The 21216-nt window shown below is 46.4% G+C and overlaps 1 long non-coding RNA gene across 1 annotated transcript; it reads right to left on the minus strand.

Moving 5' to 3' along the window:
* Positions 1 to 19261: 19261 nt before the first annotated feature.
* On the minus strand, positions 19262 to 20259 carry LOC123041741 (uncharacterized). The gene is made up of 3 exons (XR_006418627.1): positions 20186 to 20259; positions 20007 to 20063; positions 19262 to 19800 (listed from the first exon to the last, which is right to left on the minus strand). It is a non-coding gene; the product is annotated as an uncharacterized lncRNA (long non-coding RNA).
* Between the last annotated feature and the right edge of the window lie 957 nt (positions 20260 to 21216).

Below are 21216 nucleotides of genomic sequence, written 5' to 3' on the forward strand. Positions count from 1 at the left end.
ACATGGCCATTGATACACACTCATATTTAGTAGTAGTATATAGATTACAGTAAAATAAGGAGAATATCCATATATTCCTAACTGTTTGATTATTCAGGGGTACAAATTGGCTGTAATGACATGGGTCACAATCGCATGAATTAACTCATTCCAAATATAGTTGATTTACATCATCTCTAATACATTGCCATAGTTCTACTCAAATTCTGCTCAAACAGGGATATGCCAATCATCACAAAAAGTTCAAACACTGTCATGGCGTCATCATTAACATGAGAAGGAAACAACTTACACGCGCCGTCCCAGCAATACGTGGTGCCGTCTGCTTTGTCCATCGCGTAGATGATGCCATTGTGTTCAATAGCATCACAGAAGTGTGTATCAGCTTTGACGATGATCCACTGCGAGCTGAGTTATCTCCAGCTAAAGAAGGCCCCGGCGTAAAGATAGGCGAGTCCGCGGTCAAACAGGGCAATTAGCTTGAAGTCTGCATAACTCGTATGTCATGTGGGCACTTGGCAGATTACAATCTTCTGCAAAACAAGGTCCATCCAACTAACGTGGTAATCTAGATGACTTGGACCGCGATGGTAAAACTTTATATAATCCAACGGAGGAAGGATAATCTCATGGGAGGTCTGGAAGTTCACGAGCACCAACTTTTTACCGTCTTCTCTGAAGGAAGCCATCCAGTGGGAGTTCATGCTGACCCAGTACATACCTGCCAAGAAGTTTCAGGCGATGGTGATCAGATCGAAGTCGATGGAAATGATGTACGGCGACCCACTACATACCTGCAAAGAAGTTTCGGCTAATGGAGATCAGATTGAAGTCGAGGGGCATCATGTACGCCTCCATATCATGGTGAGCCAATCTCGCAAGACCAGATAGCAGCAAGCAGGGTGTCTTGAAAAGCTTAGGCCTCGCTTCAACCATGGCCGTGTGCATGTCCCTCGAGCATGAAGCCAGCCGCAGGGTGCTCAACATATCCATACATGAACAACAGAGGTCGAGGATGTCACTGGGGAGATTACTGCAATCATGGCTCATATGGATGTTGCGTAGTTCACATTTGGCCATGGTGGAGTTTGGAAGGTGGAGGTTTTGGGGGGCTTGATTTACGGGGGAGAAGGTTGTCGGTGCTGGAGCGACTAGTGAGGGAATAGTGGTACCGGGGGAGGCGAGCGAGGCGGCTCTACACGGGGGCATATTGAGATGGAGATGGAGATGGAGATGGAGATGGAGTGGTGCTATGGTAGGGGAGAGGGAGACAAGGCGAGGCATGCTAATGTGCTGTACAACAGCGGTGACAGACTGCACAGTGCACAGGGTGAGGCTGACTTTGGTAACCCGAACATGCCACCTGGACTAGTGTCAGGCGCAGGGTGTTGTCACTTCACTCTGAGGACCGGATGAATAGTTTTTGACCATCAAGTGTACCAGAGTTTTACTACTACTACTACTACTAGTAGTAGGAACATGAGTACTCCAGTACTGTATAGCGGAAATAGGTCTCCCGTGCTAGCATGCCTGTTCACTTCATCCTCCAGGTATCATCCATATTGCAAGCAGAACCAAATTCTCGTGCATACGGAAGTGCAAAGGTGGGCCTTTTCTTTTTTGATGAGGATAACCGTGTATTCCTTAACCAGAGAATGTTGTGTCTCCCACGCACGTGCCAATATCCATCTGAACCGACTATGACACATTTTGTATCTATTTGCATAGGTCCCACCTATTAGGAAGGATGGGCATGTAAATGAACATGTCTCTCTCCTCAGTCTACCTACATAGCCTTTTCGTTTAATCTACCTAGCCGTCTAATCAACTGAATGCATGCCACTTCTCCCATTTACTTGTCCATCAGGAACCAATTTTCCTCGGCTTCTTCACCTCCCCTTAGTCTTCATTTGCATCCAAATGCCACTGCGTTCACATTGTTTTAACCTCTTCACATACTCCTGGAGTAATTACGAAGCCCCTTTAAATAATCATCTACTTCAGTTAGACTAACCATCTAATCCTAATTCTCCAAACCATAGCTATCCGTTCCAGCGGTTCCAAATGGCGAAAGAGATCGAGAAGCAGGTTTTTAGCGTCCAACATGTCCTCGTCGAAGGCTCGTTGAGCATAGTTGCCAACGTCACCGTCCACCCAAGGGTTGTTCGAAAGTGGATCAACAATGTATGCAACTCTCTCGAAAAGGTAGAGATGCCGGTCATCGGTCTCGATGCAGAGTACACGGAGCGTGCCACTGGGAAGATCCAACGCGCCGCCGTCCTTCAGTTGTGCCTCGAAGATGATGTTTTGGTGTACCACATCATACACGCGCCCTCCATACTAGGTGAGCTTCACAATTTCTTTTCTTGGGAGGACATATACTTCTGTGGGGTACCCATCGAAGGTGACAAAAAGAAGCTAGAGTCGTACAACCTTGATTTGAAAAGCATCGCTGACTTACAAACCAGAATCAAAATTCCTGTAGAAGCTTGTGATAAACAGACACCATCCCTATTCGACATAGAAAATTTTGTGCTTCTTACAAATCTTAAGAAGGATGACGAGACGCTGGCATTAAGGTCGTCTGGATGGGAGAATTATCCCTTGATGTACGGGCGGATAAAATATGCTGCCCTCGATGCCCGTGTGAGTTTCGAGATAGCTGCAAGGTCCAAAGAGCTTGTTGCGAAGCCGTCTCCCATAGAAAAAGAGAACAAGAAGAAGAAGAAGAAGAAGAAGAAGAAGAAGAAGAAGAAGAAGAAGAAGAAGAAGAAGAAGAAGAAGAAGAAGAATAAAAGGCTGCACCAGCAGTAGGGCATTATGGATGGATGAACTGTTCCCTCTCTTGTAAAAAAATATTCCCTCTTGGTGTATATTGATATAGATGGACTATTTCGATGGTGTGCATGTCTTTGGAACAAGTAGTAGCGTGGGTCTACTTAACTATAAGGAACTATTTATCTGCCCAGCTTTCTCTACTACTCCTTCCGGTGGTCGGTATGCAATGCATGTGTCCGTAGACATGACAGCTTGTCCATGGAAGTTCAAGTACGGCGACCATCACGTTTCATCCACTACCACTTGCGATTCCCACGACACCGCTCCAACCCATGGCACCACGTCCCCCAACGTGCGCCTCACCCCTCTCAGCTGCACCGCCCATCTGCCTTTGTGTGCATGACATGTGGGCCACCTTAAATGCGGCGAGCATCAAGTTTCTACCACAGCCACACGTGATTCCCACGAGGCCGCTCGAATCCATGACACCACACGTCCCCCGACCTGTGACTCACCCCTCTCGGCCCCACCGGCCCTTTGCCTTCGGGAGCATTACATGTGGACCAGCCACCTATCGGGTCCACATGTTATTGACTCAAAGGCAGGTGTAGTAAGGCGCATAAGCTCAGTCCCGAGGGCCCTGAGAGGGAAATGCAACTCCTGCGCTAGGCCTTGTGGTGCTACTGCTGAACGAACTCGTGCCAAACTCGATATTTGTTTCTTTAGTATACATGCACGCAACGATTTAATGGACATTGTAATCTCAACATGTGATGGGGAGCTCTAAATTTGAATTTGAAACTTATAAAACAAAACGATTCAAAACAAATAAACTAGGAGAGAGGGAGTATATCGCATGATGTATCCCATACGAAACAAGTCCCATGGTTTGTCACCGCGAAGATGAAGTTAGAAAGGGGCACATCGTCTTCGTACTCGTATGGCAACAAATCGGCCGAAGACAGCATGGTCCCCTTTGACCGCCATGTGCAAGGTTCGTGCTATCTTCTTCAATCTCACCACAGTTCCATCATACCAATTCATACGGTGGCCCATTGCATGGCTGATCCCAATGTTGGACAAAGGTTCTACAGGAACGGTGTCAGTGTTGTAAATGTTGTGCAAATTGATGTTGGTACCCTCCCGTAAATATGCAAGCCAATCTCCACTCGCACTGAGCCTAACCTGTGAAACAGTGGGAAGGGGGAGAATTAGGAAATGGACACGAAAGTAGTATTTCGAATGCATTTACTACGTGATCAAACTCATCTTACCTGCTCATTGGAGAAAATCTGAGTGCCCCTCCACGTCGGCATCTCAAGGGGCGTCAATTTACAACTACGGCCATGCCGCACTGGAGAGACCCCCAAGGAAACATCATCATGCGTTCCATGGAACATCAAGATGCATTTGTATGAGTAGTTTATCTTGTGAGAGAAAAGGATGAACGAGGGAAGGCCTCTAGAGTTAGAGATAGAGACTACTACTACCAATGTGCTGGCCCGTGCATTGCAATGGACCCAAAGTACTAGTAGAATAATACTTGTTCACGTGCTTGAAATATAAACACTCTAGTTTTGATATACATGTGTCAACAAACATGAAAACTTGTCCATGGAAGTTGAACCACGGCAACCATCACGTTTCTTGTTTCTACCACTGCCACACCCACACGCGATTCCCACAACACCGCTCCAACCCACGACACGACGTCCCCCGACGTGGACATGGATCCTCTGACGTGGCTATCACTGCCTTACCCTGCCTTTCCTTTGCTGATAGGTGGGACCCATGCTTGTAGGGACCCACATGTGAGTGACAGAAGGGTAGGATTGTTCATGTCAGGGGATCCTCATCCCCCCGACGTGTTCCTCATCCCTCTCGGCCCCACCGCTCCTCTGCCGTTGTGTGCATGACATGCGGGCCAGCTGAACTGCAGCGACCATCAACTTCACATGATTGGACACGATTTGCCTGCTCTGCTGCTATGCTCCAATCTGTACTCCCGCAGCATCAAATTTTCATCCAGCGGCTGTGACAGATTTCATCCCGGGCATCAATCCTCAGCTAGAGTAGTTCTGTACTACAAGTAATACTCGCCGGTGTGGCCATCTACGCCTCGTAACACCCCTACCCCAGCTATGGAACCCTCGCCACGGCCATGCCACCACCGGCTGGTTCATCTCGAATGAGTGATTCACGAACCACGCCACCACCATGAGAATGACATGTGGGCTAGCTGCATTTAAGGTCCGCATGTCATTGACTCATAGGTCAGTGCACTAAGCCACTGAAGTTCGGTCCCGTGGGCCTCTAGAGTAACATGTAACTCCTGCGGCAGGCCTTGTGGTGCTCCCGCAGTACGAGCTCGTGCCAAACCCGGAATTTGTTTCTTACTACTACCAACTAGTAAGGTACACATGCATTGCATGCATGATATTCTGGTGGTTTGTGCATTATGCTAAAAAGTTCAACAATCGAGTCTTCTAGATTCTACATGTGGCAGAATTTGGTGGAATGTAGATGATATCCAATGGCCAGTAGTGCTCAAATTTGCCATCCTTGTACCATCGGATTGGCTTCATCCAACGATCAACTTTCAAAGTTATTCACACACTATATAGGGGTATAGATGTTTGGTTTGCAGCCTAAGGTTGCCACGCCTAAGATTAGGCGTGCCACAATATCTTAGGCATGTGATTGGTTCATTGCTACATGTGTGGCTTGCCACACTTTTCTAGCTACATGGTCCACATGTCATAGACTCAATTTCTTGCCAAATTGTGCCACACTTGTGGTGGCCATTTCATTAGCCACATTTTTTCTGGCACACACACTTTGCCTAAGCTTAGGGGCTGTTTGGTTTGTGATTAAATTTGCCAAAGATTGCCACACCTAAGGTTAGGGAAGTGTTTGGTTATAGCCACACCTTTGGCAAGCCACACTTGGGTCCCACATGGCATACAAACAAAAAGTGTGGCAAGATTCCCTTAGGGTTGCCAACTTGTGGCTTTCATTTTGATGAACTAACCTTAGGCAAGCTTGGCAAATATGTGTGGCAAAGTGTGGCAAAGCTAGGCCTAGAACCAAACAACCCTTTAGCTGTGGCAAAGTTAGTCATGAACCAAACAGACCCTAAGTTCAACCATGGAGTCTTCTAGATTCTACATGTGGTAGAATCTGGTGGAGTGTAGTTGATATCCAATGCCCAGCAGTGCTCAGATTTGCCATCTTTGTACCGTCGGATTGGCTTCATCCAATGACCAACTTTCAAGTTATTCACACACTATATATGGGTATAGATGTTTGGTTTGCATCCTAAGGTTGCCACGCCTAATCTTAGGCATGCCACAATATCTTAGGCATGTGTTTGGTTCATTGCTACAATTGTGGCTTGCCACACTTTTCTAGCTATACATGGTCCACATGTCATAGACTCAACTTCTTGCCACATCTTGCCACACTTGTGGTGGCCATTTTGTTAGCCACTTTTTTTGGAAGACACACTTTTCCTAAGCTTAGTTGTGGCAAAGTTAGTCATGAACCAAACATACCCTAAGTTCAACCATGGAGTCTTCTAGATTCTACATGTGACAGAATCTTGTGGAATGTAGATGATATCCAACGGCCAGTAGTGCTCGGATTTGCCATCTTTGTACCGCCGGATTGGCTTCATCCAACGACCAACTTTCAAAGTTATTCACACACTCTATGGGGGATATATATATAGATGTGCTGGCCCGTTGCAATGGATCCAAAGTATATCTATTTACTGGAGTGCACTCTAAACACATTATATATTTATTTTTCTCTAACCTTTCATAGCCATGCAACCAAGCGACATAAGCTTCATGGGTGCCCCCCACATCATATTATTCATACTACATTGACTGAAAAAAAGATAAATCAGCCAAACCAAGATCTTCCCGTTTTTTGTTCCTACGATGTTGTGCCGTGCACGTACCTACTAGTTGTATAGTGGTAGTACTAGTTGTATAGTACAAACTTGGTACTAGTAGGAGTAGTAGTACGGAATGCTCCTACTCTATCAACGAGCCCCATCTGACACCAAATTTCTTGTCTTCCGTGCTACAGCTAGATCTTCTCCTCATTTGTGTTTTACAACCCAGTGCGGGCAGGGTGCGATTTGCCAATAGTTGGTTTGCTCAACGGCTGTCCCACATGAAAGTGAAAATGCTAGGCAACACGCCTTCCCTAAGCTATGTGTCATGACGGATGGGCCGTGGAGTACTCCCGATTCCCGGGCATATGGGGGTGCGACGCGAACGCAGCAGGCCTTTTCCTTTTACTAGCAATGTGCCCATGCGTTGCGACGGATCCAAAGGAGTAGAATAGTAGTACTTGTTCACAAACTTGAAAGAAATTACTCTTGTTTTGATATACTCCTAATATATTACTTTTCACTCAAAATATATTTCTCAGGCTGTTTTGATGAGGTGAGGGAGGGATGTGGTTGCTTTCAATATAATAAGGGGTTTTCTGCAAATTGGGGTAGAGAAGTGGGCTATTGCTGCAAAAATGCCACAACTTACCTCACAACCGTTGGATGCAGATCTAATGGTCAGAAACGACGGATGGCAGACACACCACCATCACAAATTGAGTCTTTTATAGGAGTAGGAGTAGAGAAACATGTATAAATTGTAACATTTGGTTCTGCTCCTTGGCACGATCAATAGATAGAAATAACGATTGGAAACACTAGGGCGGGGCTATTTCCGCCAGATAAGCAGGGTATGTAGTAGCTAGGTTGGCGCATCGACGGTTTGGTTACATGTGGTCTGACATGTTCTAGTGTTTCTAGCAAGATTCCCGCGCGTTGCACGAAGTTGATGGAAAAGGTAAGCACAACTTATAAATTGACGGATGGAGTAGTAGTTACAGTGATGCATATACTTAAGCAAAGGGATCACACATGTCGGTATTGATTGGAACGAGAATGCAACAACACAATAAGAATTAAGTCCACGATGATGCAATCGCAATGGTGGTTACAGAAGGAAAGAAGAAATGCATCCATCAACGTATGACCTCCTGCTCCTCAACTTAGTGCGCCGGGCCACCTACTAGCTGCTAAGGAGCAGCGGCTTTTGTGGCGATGTCGAGGTGCTTCTCAGCAAAGGCATCCAAGGCTTCCAGTCGGTTGAGGAAGGTCAACGTCGTAGCGTCCTCACTAGCCTTGTAGATGCCTATGTACACGATTTTCTCATACACATGGATGTGTAGGTCGACGAATTCTTGCAGGGCGAGGCGCCTCGTGGCAAGCGCGACCTCCAGGTGGACATTCTTCGTGGCGTTAGCGAGCAGTCGTAGGGCCACCACTGCTTGAAAGAGGTTCCGGCCATTGGGGCCGATTAGGGTGGAAGGCAATGAGGAGCCCGGGTGCGTGGGCTGGAGGAGTATGGCGATGTCGTCTGTGAGCTTCTTGAGGACGGTGAACTTGTTGTTGGTGGCAACGATCATCTGGTCCAACTGAGAGTCGTAGTTGGCGTCAACGGTGGCCATCCACTAGCCGGTCCCCAACACCGTCCGGAGACGATCCTCGGCGCCATGCCGCAGGCCGGCGTCGTGGACCATCTGGCACAACTACTGGCCGCTCGCGCGCATCGCCTCCATGGGTCTGGAGTGAGCTCTTTTGCGCTTAGTGTAGGTGCTTAGGCAAATGCTTCACCAACCTCGCTTGGCCCGATGGAGCCAGTTGCCGCCCCAAGCAGGCGCATGATTCAGCAACTCGCCGCTCCAGTTCAGCTCAATGAGGAGTGGCGAGTTGCTCCACGCTGGCACGGCGGCGAGCACACCGGTACGGGCATCGTCGCTGTCGCGTCATACCGCGCCACTAGTGTCCGCGGTGGTCGTGCCTCCCGTGTATGTGGGCGCGCCTCCTGTGCCTGCGGCAGTGCCATGCAGGCAGAGACAGAAGCCCGGTGCATGGAGAGCAATGAGTCGATGGCGAGCTTCTCCGTGTCCGCCGCCATCATCGAGGAGATGTAGAACATGGGAGACTGCTGCCACTTGGGTCCTATGAAGGCCACCGCCGAGACGACGACTGCACCTTCAGGTGGTTTCTTTGCTGCTTCGTCTCTTATGAGGACCTTCATCGACCCCGCAAGTGTCTGCCGGACATGAAGAACACAAAGGGATCTACGGGCAGCCATTTAGATTATGTACTTCCTCTCCAGCTGGCGGGAAATATTTGTTCTAAGAATGGATAAATTGTATGTATATATAACTAAAATAAGTCTAGATACATCCATTTCTAGGACAAGTATTTCCGGACAGAGGGAGTATTAATTATACCAAGAGAGCCGGATTAGCACCGCTTAGTTCATGTAAATGTAATGAAATCCATCATGTTTATATGAAGATCTTCCTTTTTTATACGAAATCCTTCATGCTTATATGAAATCAGTCCGTGTTTGCACGAATTTCATCTGGTTGGTTAGAGTTGTGAAAATGTATGCCGCTGGCGTTTGATGTCATCCTCCGTGGAAGGAAGCGGGAGGAAATTTGCCGGCTGCCGTTGGAGATGCTCTTATGCTAGAAATAATAGAGTGACATCCAATCCATTTGAGTTAATTGCGTGTATGAGTGTCCCTCTATAAAAAGTTAATTTCACGTATAGTGTACACATGACTTGCAGGGTGGCTACACCTTCGTACAGAAAGTTAAAAAGAAACAAGTCCATCCTTAATCTTGTATTCTAAGTACTCTGTGGGTTCCACTGTCAGTACAGTAGCGAAAGAAGTATATATTAAACAAGTAATATATAATATAAAAATCTAAAGTTAAAGACAGAATCCCGCTAACCAGTCCAGCACATTTTTGTTGTAGACAATGCTGGAAATATATCTCCATGTCTACTCTTATACTCCATCCGTTCCTAAATATTTGTCTTTTTCAGATTTCAAATGGACTACCACATACATATGTGTATGTAGACATATTTTAGAGTGTAGATTCACTCATTTCGCTCCTTATGTAGTCACTTGTTGAAATCACTAAAAATACAAATAGTATTAAGGAGCGGAGGGAGTAGAAAACAGAGTTGGTGATGATGGTGTGCGTGCCATCTTGCAATATAGGCCGTCCGATTTATAGCTAATGAATAGGAAGGAAACTATGGCAATTTTGCAGAAATATACCCACACCCCTCTCCACGTTCGCAAATAAGGCCTTCCCTTGTTCATCCATTTCTCTCACAAGATAAACTACTCATACAAATGCATCTTGATGTTCCATGCAACGCACATGCATCTAGCTAGTTTCTTTCAAAATAGTTACTGCGATAATTGGGTGGAAGTGATATATTTTATGTCTGCCCCGAATGATTTCCGATTCACTAGTAGTAACAAAGAAAAGGTTGCCTTGTTAATTAATTGAAAACAAGGTGAAAACTATCACATGAGGCCGGTAAAAACGAGGCACACTGGGTTCAGCGTCATCGTCACTACAGCTATGCGCGTGCGAGAAGTCTACATATCGAGGGGGCTACTGAGCGAGGCACAGAGACACAATGTTTGAGAGAGAAACCAATTGACTGATTATGATCAGATTGAGTTGTCACCCTTCTGCTGTCATTGTTGGGGTGGGGGGGGAGGGGGGAGAGAAAGACGTATCGAGAGTGTGCACGGTAGGCACAGAGGCACAACTAGCGAGTGTGTGTGTATGTGTGTGTGTTTACAATAGGAGTAGATAGATAACTATCAAGATCGAGGTGCCATGCTACTCCTTTGGTGTCGGGTAGTGTGTGTGTGTATGTGTTTGAGAGAGAAGTCAGTCGATAGATTAGTATCAAGATCGAGGTGTCACTCTACTCCTTCAGTGTAGGGAAGTGTGTGTGTGTGTGTGTGTGTGTGTGTGGGCGTGTGGGTGTGTTGAAAGCCCAAGTGCTCCCTGGGTGATTTTGGCAATTAATGTCAACATATCTCTTGTTGGACTAATACTTTTATCTAGTGTATTTCAGATATGTCCAACAGTGGAGTGGCATGGACAAGTGGATGTGGAACCCCTTCAAGATGCTAAAGACAAAGGATTGGCTCAAGCTCAAAGCTCAGGACTCTACATTTTCTGTTTCAGTGATCCAAGATCACATTGAGTCTATAGGAAAGCCAATACTATTAAAAGGGGATGAGGTGTTGCTTAATGGATTGCTTGCTCAAAGTTCTTAGTGCTATGCTCCAAAGCCCTCAGCAACTTTCTCATATCCACATATGTCCCAAACCAAAAGTCAAACTCGGCCCCACCGATTTGATCCATCTGGCACCACGGAGTTCATTTGACATAGCCACTGCTGGAAACCCTAGTCACTTCGGTCTCACCGATGGGATCTCGGTCTCACCGAGATGGGCTTGCCAACTCCCTATTGTCTATTGCAATATTTTCGGTCTCACCGAGAATATGTAATCGGTCACACCGAGTTTGTCTGACCAACTCTCTGTTTTGCTTATTACCAAATCGGTCCACCGAGTTGTGTAATGGGTCAAACCGAGATGAGGTTTTACCCTAACCCTTGCACATTGGTCCCACCGAGTTGATCATATCGGTACCACAAAAATGCCTAACGGTCACATTATGAACTAAATCGGTTCGACTGAGTTTTCTGATTCGTTCCCACCGAGTTTGGTGAATTGTGTGTAACGGTTAGATTTTGTGTGGAGGATATATATACCCCTCGACCCACTCCTCATTCATGGGTAAAGCTATCAGAACGTGCCTACACTTCCAGCATTCATTTTCTGAGAGAGAACCACCTACTCATGTGTTGAGGCCAAGATATTCCAATCCAACCATTTGAATCTTGATCTCTAGCCTTCCCCAAGTTGATTTCCACTCAAATCATATTTCCACCAAATCCAATCCTATGAGAGAGAGAGTTGAGTGTTGGGGGACTATCATTTGAAGCACAAGAGCAAGGAGTTCATCATCAAGACACCATCTATTACCTTTTGGAGAGTGGTGTCTCCTAGATTGGTTAGGTGTCACTTGGGAGCCTCCGACAAGATTGTGGAGTTGAACCAAGGAGTTTGTAAGGGAAAGGTGATCGCCTACTTCATGAAGATCTACCCTAGTGAGGCAAGTCCTTCGTGGGCGATGGTCATGGTAGGATAGACAGGGTTGCTTCTTCGTGGGCCCTTCATGGATGGAGCACTCCATGGACTCGCGCTACCGTTACCCTTCGTGGGTTGAAGTCTCCATCAACGTGGATGTACGATAGCACCACCTATCGGAACCACGCCAAAAACATCCGTGTCTCCAATTGCGCTTGCACACTCCAATACCATCCCTTTACTGTCTTGCAAGTTGCATGCTTTACTTTCCGCTGCCCATATACTCTTTGCATGCTTGCTTGATATGTATTGTGAATGGTTAAACTTGTGCTTAATCTCCACCTAAACTTGAAAAACTTAAAAACTGCCAACTTTGTGTGTTAAGGGTCTATTCACCCCCCTCTAGATACCTCTTCTTAATCCTTTCAATTGGTATCAGAGCTTTGGACTCCATTGCTTTGGTTTAAACACCATTGGAGGAAGATGGATGAGTCTACTTTGGGGAGTCTTAGACATAGAGTGCCTATACTTGATGGAGAGTATTTTCATGAGTGAAAAAATGAGATGCTTGTGATTTTCAATGAATATCATTTGAGCAAGTACATTACTAGCCCTTGTGCCCCTCATGTTGATCCTATGCATCCTACCCTTGATGACTCCATTGACATGATTCACAATCTTAGAACTGTTGATCTCATCACTAGAGGTTTGCCTAGTGAAAGGATCGATATGGTTGACTAGAGGGGGGTTGAATAGGCAACTAACAAGTTTTAAGCTTTTCTTTAACAATTTAAACCTTGCGACAAAATAGGTTGTCTAGATATGCAACTAAGTGGACAACCTATATGATGCAATGACAACTAGCACACAAGCAAGCAATAGATACAACACAAGTAAGTTTGCAAAAGTAAAGGCATGAAATAACCAAGAGTGGAGCCGGTGAAGACGAGGATGTGTTACCGAAGTTCCTTCCTTTTAAGGGGAAGTACGTCTCCGTTAGAGCGGTGTGGAGGCACAATGCCCCCCAAGAAGCCACTAGGACCACCGTAATCTCCTCACGCCCTCACACAATGCGAGATGCCGTGATTCCACTATTGGTGCCTGAGGGAGTCCTGGACTAGGGGGTGTCCGGATAGCCGAACTATCATCATCGGCCGGACTCCTAGACTATGAAGATGCAAGATTGAAGACTTCGTCCCGTGTCCGGATGGGACTTTCCTTGGCGTGGAGGGCAAGCTTGGCGATACGGATATGTAGATCTCCTACCATTGTAACCGACTCTGTGTAACCCTAGCCCTCTCCGGTGTCTATATAAACCGGATGGCTTTAGTCCGTAGGACGAACAACAATCATACCATAGGCTAGCTTCTAGGGTTTAGCCTCCTTGATCTCGTGGTAGATCTACTCTTGTAACACACATCATCAATATTAATCAAGCAGGACGTAGGGTTTTACCTCCATCAAGAGGGCCCGAACCTGGGTAAAACATCGTGTCCATTGTCTCCTGTTACCATCCGCCTAGATGCACAGTTTGGGACCCCCTACCCGAGATCTGCCGGTTTTGACACCGACATTGGTTCTTTCATTGAGAGTTCCTCTGTGTCGTCACCAATAGGCTCGATGGCTTCTTTGATCATCATCAACGACGCAGTCCAGGGTGAGACCTTCCTCCCCGGACAGATCTTCGTATTCGGCGGCTTTGCACTGCGGGCCAATTCGCTTGGCCATCTGGAGCAGATCGAAAGCTACGCCCCTGGCCATCAGGTCAGGTTTGGAAGTTTGAACTTCACGGATGACATCCACGGGGACTTGATCTTCGATGGATCCGAGCCACAGCCAAGCGCGCCGCACCGTCAAAATGGGCATGATTTAGCTCTGCAGCTGGACAGTACCCTGGAGGCCGCACTCGAGTCCGTTCCGATCTCCAATTCGGAGCCGGCTGCGCAGATCGAGGACGGATGGCTAGATAGCGCCTCGGGGGCTGCAACCTCCTCGGCGATAGAGCCGAACACTGACCTTGTCCCTCATGAAGCTCGTGACTCCAAGGTGCCGGACTCCCTGCCGGACTCCGAACCTCCCGTGCCCCCTCCAATCGAATCCGGTTGGGCGCCGATCATGGAGTTCACCGCCGCAGACATCTTTCAGCACTCACCTTTCGGCGACATCTTGCGTTCGCTAAAGTATCTCTCGTTATCAGGAGAGCCCTGGCCGGACTGCGGCCAGGACGGTTGGGATGCGGACGACGAAGAAATTCAAAGCCCACCCACCACCCAACTAGTAGCCACTGTCGACGATCTAACCGACATGCTAGACTACGACTCCGACGACATCGACGGTATGGACGACGATGCCAGAGACGACCAAGAACCAGCGCCTACCGGGCACTGGAAAGCCACCCCAACTCACGATGTCTACATGGTGGATACACCAGAAGGAAGCGATAATGAGGAACAACGGGACGTGGCGAAGGATAACTCCCCCAACAAACAACCAAAATGGCGATGCAAGCGCCGCCCGAAGTCCCGCCTCGATAAAAACGGCACCCATACAGACCCGACCCTAGAGCAGGGCGAAGCAGTGGACGGTGAACATACCACCAAGCAACCCATCCCCGGCAAAAACAAGAGCCTAGACGACCTCACGCCGAACACATCACCAGAGCATAAGAACCTTCATAAAAGGCTCGTTGCTACTGCAAGAAGTTTGAAGAAGCAAAAGCAGAAGCTCAAAACAGCGGAGGACGCACTCAGAATGAGATGGAGCAAAGTACTCAATACCGCGGATAAATATGGCGCTAGTTGCCAGGCAAAGAGCTACCCGAAGCGCAAGTTGTTGCCTGAATTCGACGAGGAGGCCTTAGATCCCCCGCAGGTAAAAAAGAAAGAGGCCGCCTGGCCGGATAGACGACCAGATGACAGGCTAAGAGCAGCAAGGGGCGCCACACACAAGCCGGCACACGATCAGCATAAAGATCCTCGGAAAAAGGATGACCCGGTCAGGTCTATCTATGGGCCAAAAAAGAAGATCCCAGGAAGCAACACAGCCCGCCGAGCGTTTGAAGACAATGGCACACCCAAATACAGGGGCGCCGCACACCCACTATGTTTCACCGATGAGGTACTGGATCATGAATTTCCAGCGGGATTCAAACCCGTAAACATAGAGGCATATGACGGAACAACAGACCCCGGAGTCTGGATTGAAGATTACATCCTACACATACATATAGCCAGAGGAGACGATCTCCATGCCATAAAATACCTACCCCTCAAGCTCAAAGGTCTAGTTCGGCATTGGCTCAAAAGCCTCCAAGAAAATACCATTGGAAGTTGGAAAGAGCTCGAGGATGCGTTTCGAGCAAATTTTCAGGGGACTTATGTCCGCCCTCCGGATGCAGACAATTTAAGTCACATAACTCAACAGCCCGGAGAGTCAGCATGCAAATTCTGGAACAAGTTCCTCACAAAAAAGAACCAAATAGTCGACTGTCCAGACGCCGAAGCCTTAGCAGCCTTCAAGCACAACGTCCGAGACGAATGGCTCGCCAGACACCTCGGCCAGGAAAAACCAAGAACAATGGCCACACTAACAAGCCTCATGACCCGCTTTTGCCCAGGGGAAGACAGCTGGCTGGCTAGATGTAGCACCAGCGACCCGAGCACATCCGAAGTCAGGGATGGAAATGGGAAATCATGACGCAGAAAAGATCAGTGCCAGAATAAGGAAAATGGCCCAAATAGCACGGCGGTCAATGCCGGATTCAAAAGCTCTCGGCCGAATAATAAAACACTGCCCCTCAAGGACAACAGTGACGAGCTATCCAACCTAAACAAAATTCTGGAGAGGCTATGCCAAATACATAGTACCTCTCGGAGGCCTGCAAACCATACCCACAGAGATTGTTGGGTTTTCAAGCAGTCCGATCGACTTAACGCCGAACGCAAAGGGCTCGACACACCAAGCGAAGATGATGACGAACCCCACAAGCAGCATGCCGGAAAACAGAAGACTTTCCCAATAGAAGTCAAAACAGTGAACTTGCTTCATGTGATAACACGAAAACATAGTGCGGCACCTGCCATGCCAGGACACCGTCCGCAGAATGGGGATAGACCCTACCAAAATTCGCTGTAGCAGCACTTCCTTCAAAGGAGTGACGCTAGGCCTTTAAGCCAATTGTACAGGCTCTGTACCACTAGAGGTTGTGTTCGGTTCATCTGACAACCTCCGCCGCGAAAAGCTCACTCTCCATATCGCCCCATCTAACAGTGGCCCTAAAGCACTATTGGGACGCGAAGCTTTCGCCCGCTTTACCGCAATAAAACATTACGCGTCTCTTACGCTTAAAATGCCCGGTCCACGCGGCATAATCTCATTAAAGAGTAACTCCAAGTGTTCCTCGACCACGGCACTACTAGAAAAACCGCTACTAATGGCGCACCTAATTTGGCCATTAATGGCGCATCACTGGTGCGCCATTACTAGCACGCCATTAGTAATTTTTACTAATGGCGCACTAGTGGTGCGCCATTAGTATCTGGTATACTAATGGCGCACCACTGGTGCGCCATTAGTATAGGCCACGGTGCGCCATTAGTATGCCTCCCAGGGGCCATGTATACCCAGGTGCTTTGGCATACTAATGGCGCACGACCACGGGATGCGCCATTAATAACCGCGGCATACTAATGGCGCACTGTCCAGTGATGCGCCATTAGTATGCTTTGTCATACTAATGGCGCACTGTCATGTGATGCGCCATTAGTATGAATATTAGGGTTTTTTTTTCTGTTTTTTGCACAGGTTACAAAATGTATAATTTGACAAAATATAGACAGCACACATCAACAACAGATTCATTGAATACAATAGAAGATTAGTCTTTGAATACAACTAAATGACCAGTTGCGCCAATGGCGCAAAGGCCGAGAGTAAGCCATGTATTGAAAGAGTGTACATTAATATTATTCAGACACATATTGAAACATATGAAAATAAGTACTTATTGCTGGTAGATAGATACTTAGTAATGATACATAGTGTTCTAAGAAGCTTACGATTAATTATTTACAATGTTATTAGCAAACAAAGTAGATAGTCACATATAGGCGCTATGAAGTGATAAACATTAGACAGAGTCATCGTTGCACCCTTGACCATGGCGCAAAAAGCGAGAGCGAGCCAAGCATTCAAAGTATGTGTATGAGATTGATTTAGAATCAACTTATAAAGATACTTATATTCCATTACAAGAAAGCTATGCTTGAAAGAAAATATTCCGATCAATTGGTGATAGCATACATTGGCTTTAAAAGACAGGCTATATTAGCATAGATGAATGGTGTATATAGTGCTTGCCCGTTAACCATTGCTCGAGTCTTGTACCCGCCGTCAACAGGAAGGAAAGAACCTACGACCCAGGCGGATGAACAACCTAGCCGTACACTGCAGACAGGACCAGAGGCCTATAGAGGAACAAAAATAATCAAGCGACTGTATGTAAAACAATAAGCAGATGGTACACCACTGGGAGAGACTGTATTTGATACATATAACAATTGAGCATATTTTTTGAACACCAACTGGACCATGAAACAAACATATATAGCAAGCCAAGAAAAGGAGGAATCATGATGCCACAATGAAAAGAGTAAGTCCAATGGACACAACTACAGAAGTACATGTCATAGGACAAGATGCAAAATCTATATATCAATTAGATATAGAAACAAAAATAGGAAAGAGTAATCATAATGATCTGAGTATGTTGTAGATTTCCTACTGAAATTATAATTTAATCAATTTAATGTCAAGAGAAATGCAATGAGGAAAGGGCCTGTAACATGGAGTTGGTCCAACCCAGCCTCTCTAATTCATGAAACAGTAAGTTAATTGTCACAGTCTTCTAGTTATTAATGGTCCTGCGTCACTAATCTCAACCAATGCCAAAAGTTTGTGATCCCATGAATGTACTAAGTGATTTCCATCAAGCCTGGACCAGCTCTCTTAGATACCCCTGCCAAAAATAGGAAAATGGAACTATGAATACTCTCAGCTTACACAAAATAAAAAACTATGCAGGACATGATAGACACTTAGAATTGCAAAGTTCATTCGATGTCATAAAGCAAAAGACTAAGAACCATTATGTACCAACCTGGACGTTGCCTCTTACTCCCTTAGATATCATGGTTCAACAAATAAACCTCTTACTCCCTAGAAATAGTAAATCCTGCCTTCATCAATTACAGGGAGGAGCTTCCAACTGGATTTGAAGGACCATTTGTATTATACCCCCCCCCCCTATACCAGTATAAAAAACAACAATCTTTTCACCATCAATAGTTATCCTGCAACATCATTCAACTCTCACATGATTTAGAGAGAGTAGTAATGAAGCACAGATAATAACATTTGTCAGAAAAGAGTAGGAGAGAAACAAACAGAGTACAATTTGAATGCTCAGAACAATCAAATTAAACACTACAGGGAAAACTAAGAACAATCAACCTTAACTACTGTAGGGAAGATAAAAGTCGTCTCAAATTAACTGCTATTGGCTTTACTAATCTACTATTGTTCAGACTGATTATCAACTACTACAGGAAAAACCAAGAACAATTGACCGCAACTATTGCATGAAAGATAAAGCATTCTCAAATTCTTTTTTCTTTCCGAGTTGAATGACTCCATCCAGACCAAATGACCAAGCTGGTCATAAAAAGGGACATAAAAAAATGTCGATAGAAGTGAATCAGTAAAAACAAAAACAAAAAACTGTATGCGAATAATCAAGATGGGATGAGTGCTTTTAAGCACCATGTCAAGAACCAGAGCCATGGAGAAAATTCTGGTGATTTCATATGCAAATAAACGTGCAAAAGTAGCAAGATGACTCAGACTGACAAACAAATCTCTTGACAGTGCTCTTTGGCAAGTGCTGCAGAGATGGATAATACTCAATCAGTCTCTATACCAATGTCTCCTGTAGGCTGGGTGTAGTACACAGCTTTTGGGAGCTATAGAGTGTGTTCAGCATAGCATCCAAAATAACCCTTGGTGGAATGTGTACAGGATCCATTAGGAAATCCTAAGATGATTTTATAAATGTTAGATTGTCGCTCATAAAAAAGGCCATATAAGGATTATTGCCATTGATCAGTACTATGCATATGTAGTATGTTCAAAGAAGATAGATATGAACAATTGGTGTTAGCTACCATGTCAGACTAAAACTAAAAGAACTTGTTGAGTAATCATAGATAGCAGGAAAATCTATGTTGGTTGCATTTAATTATTCAGTTTTAGTACAGGTGCTGTTCAAGAATGGCAGAACCATTTTCTACCAAAGCTCACTATACTAAAGGCTTATCCAATGCCATAGCAGAGCCGATCAAAGAGGCACTAATGGACAGGGGTCTCGCAAAGTACATCATGAATTTCCATGTCTCAATCTGGCAGTGTAAAACTGTAGGTTCCATGGCTCAAAAAAAGCTAAGTGATTTGAATCTAAAATAAACCTAGGTTTATTACCTATAAGGCCATCCCCAGGAACATCAATCTCTACACCAGCAAGCACATGACCATTCCCGTCGATCTCACACAAGTAAAAAGGCGGAAGCAATGCACATTGTGCTGCCACAGTTCCAAAATTGGAAGAACAAAGGACACCAGAGCACACATTCTAGGTAAATGAAGTAATTACACAATACGAAGCAGGAAAGAATATATGTAAGCACACAAATAAATAGTATAAGGTGAGAGGATAAAACATTCCATGCACAATAAAACCGTTCTACCAAGAACGCTAAAGACACTATGTTAGAGGAACAAAATGTATTGAAACAGTAAACAATTAGCAGGGAAAGTACTAATAATAATCACCTTCACAAGATGAAAGAAAGCAGATGAGGCCCTTGACGAGATCAACAGCACTAGAATCCCAAGAACAGACCTAGAAGAAAACAGTTCATAAATCAGGACACAACCAAGCTTTCTACCCACAAGGAAACTCTTCTACCAAGAATGCTAAAAACAGTATATACAATAGCACGAGCAGAACGGAATAGGACAGATCTTAACCCCAAACAGAAAAAGGATTCTAAGCACGACCGCATTTCATCGAACAGGTAGAAAGCAAGCGGGGAAAAAGTGGCTCACCTCTGACGAAACGTAAATCGCACAGTTCAGACCGACGCAAGAATCAAGAATTAGATCCTGCAAAGAAGAGAGAGGAATCAGTTACACTTGGGTGGTTTTTTCTCTTAAAGAGGATTGAATCCTAACCCTAGAGCGAGAGGAAAAAAGAGAGAAGGAGAGGCAGGGGCGAAGAGGCATACCAGAGGAGGAGCATGAGGAGCAGGCCTCCACGGCCAGAGCGCCGCCGACCGCCATGGGAGAGATTAGATCCTGCAAAGAGGAGAGAGGAATTAGTTACACTTGGGCGGGCGCGTCGCCGCCTGGTCGTCCTCCTTCTCATGCATCTGCCCCCTCCCTCTTCTCTTGCGACGGTGGTGTCGGGGCGGCGCTGGGGCGGCGGGGCGACGGTGGTGTCGGGCCGGGGCGACGGTGGCGTCGAGGGCGGCGGGGCGACGGTGGTGTCGGGGCGGCGCTGGGGCGGCGGGGCGACGGTGGCATCGAGGGCGGCGGGGCAATGGTGGTGTCGGGCCGGGGCGATGGTGGCGTCGAGGGCGGCGGGGCGACGGTGGTGTCGGGGCGGGGCGACGGTGGCATCGGGAGAGGAGATCGGGGAAGGGGATCGCGGGCGAGGACGAGGGAGAGAAAGGGGATCGGTACGAAGTAGGGGCGCCATAATACTAATGGTGCACCACCCCTCGGTGCGCCATAAGTAGATACATGCTAATGGCGCACCGCGGGTGAGTGCGCCATTAGTAGTTTTGCAGAAAAAGGAATAAAAAATAAAAAAAAACATTAGTGGCGCACTTTCTGACTGGTGCGCCATTACTAGTTACAACTAGTAATGGCGCACTTCCTATGGATGCGCCATTAGTATGTTTGGACAGGCGCACTAGTTCAAAAAAAAATTTTGATACTAATGGCGCACCATGGGCCAGGTGCGCCATTAGTAGTTTCAACACTAATGGCGCATCAGAAGGTGGTGCGCCATTAGTATATACTAATGGCGCACCACTTGTCTGGTGCGCCATTAGTGCCAATCCCATCTATAGCCCTTTTTCTAGTAGTGCGGAGAACGCGAGACTGCTTTGACAGCCACACACTAATCCGACCTTGCAGGTCAAAACCCCTAAAAACAGGTCATTCAGACCTCGGACACGGTTAGACGAGTCCGGCGCAAATAAACAAGGGGCTTCCCAGCCGCATACCCCTTTACAAGGGGCTGCGCGTATAA

The sequence above is a fragment of the Triticum aestivum genome, chromosome 2B (genome assembly GCF_018294505.1).
Source record: "Triticum aestivum cultivar Chinese Spring chromosome 2B, IWGSC CS RefSeq v2.1, whole genome shotgun sequence".
NCBI classification, from domain to species: domain Eukaryota; kingdom Viridiplantae; phylum Streptophyta; class Magnoliopsida; order Poales; family Poaceae; genus Triticum; species Triticum aestivum.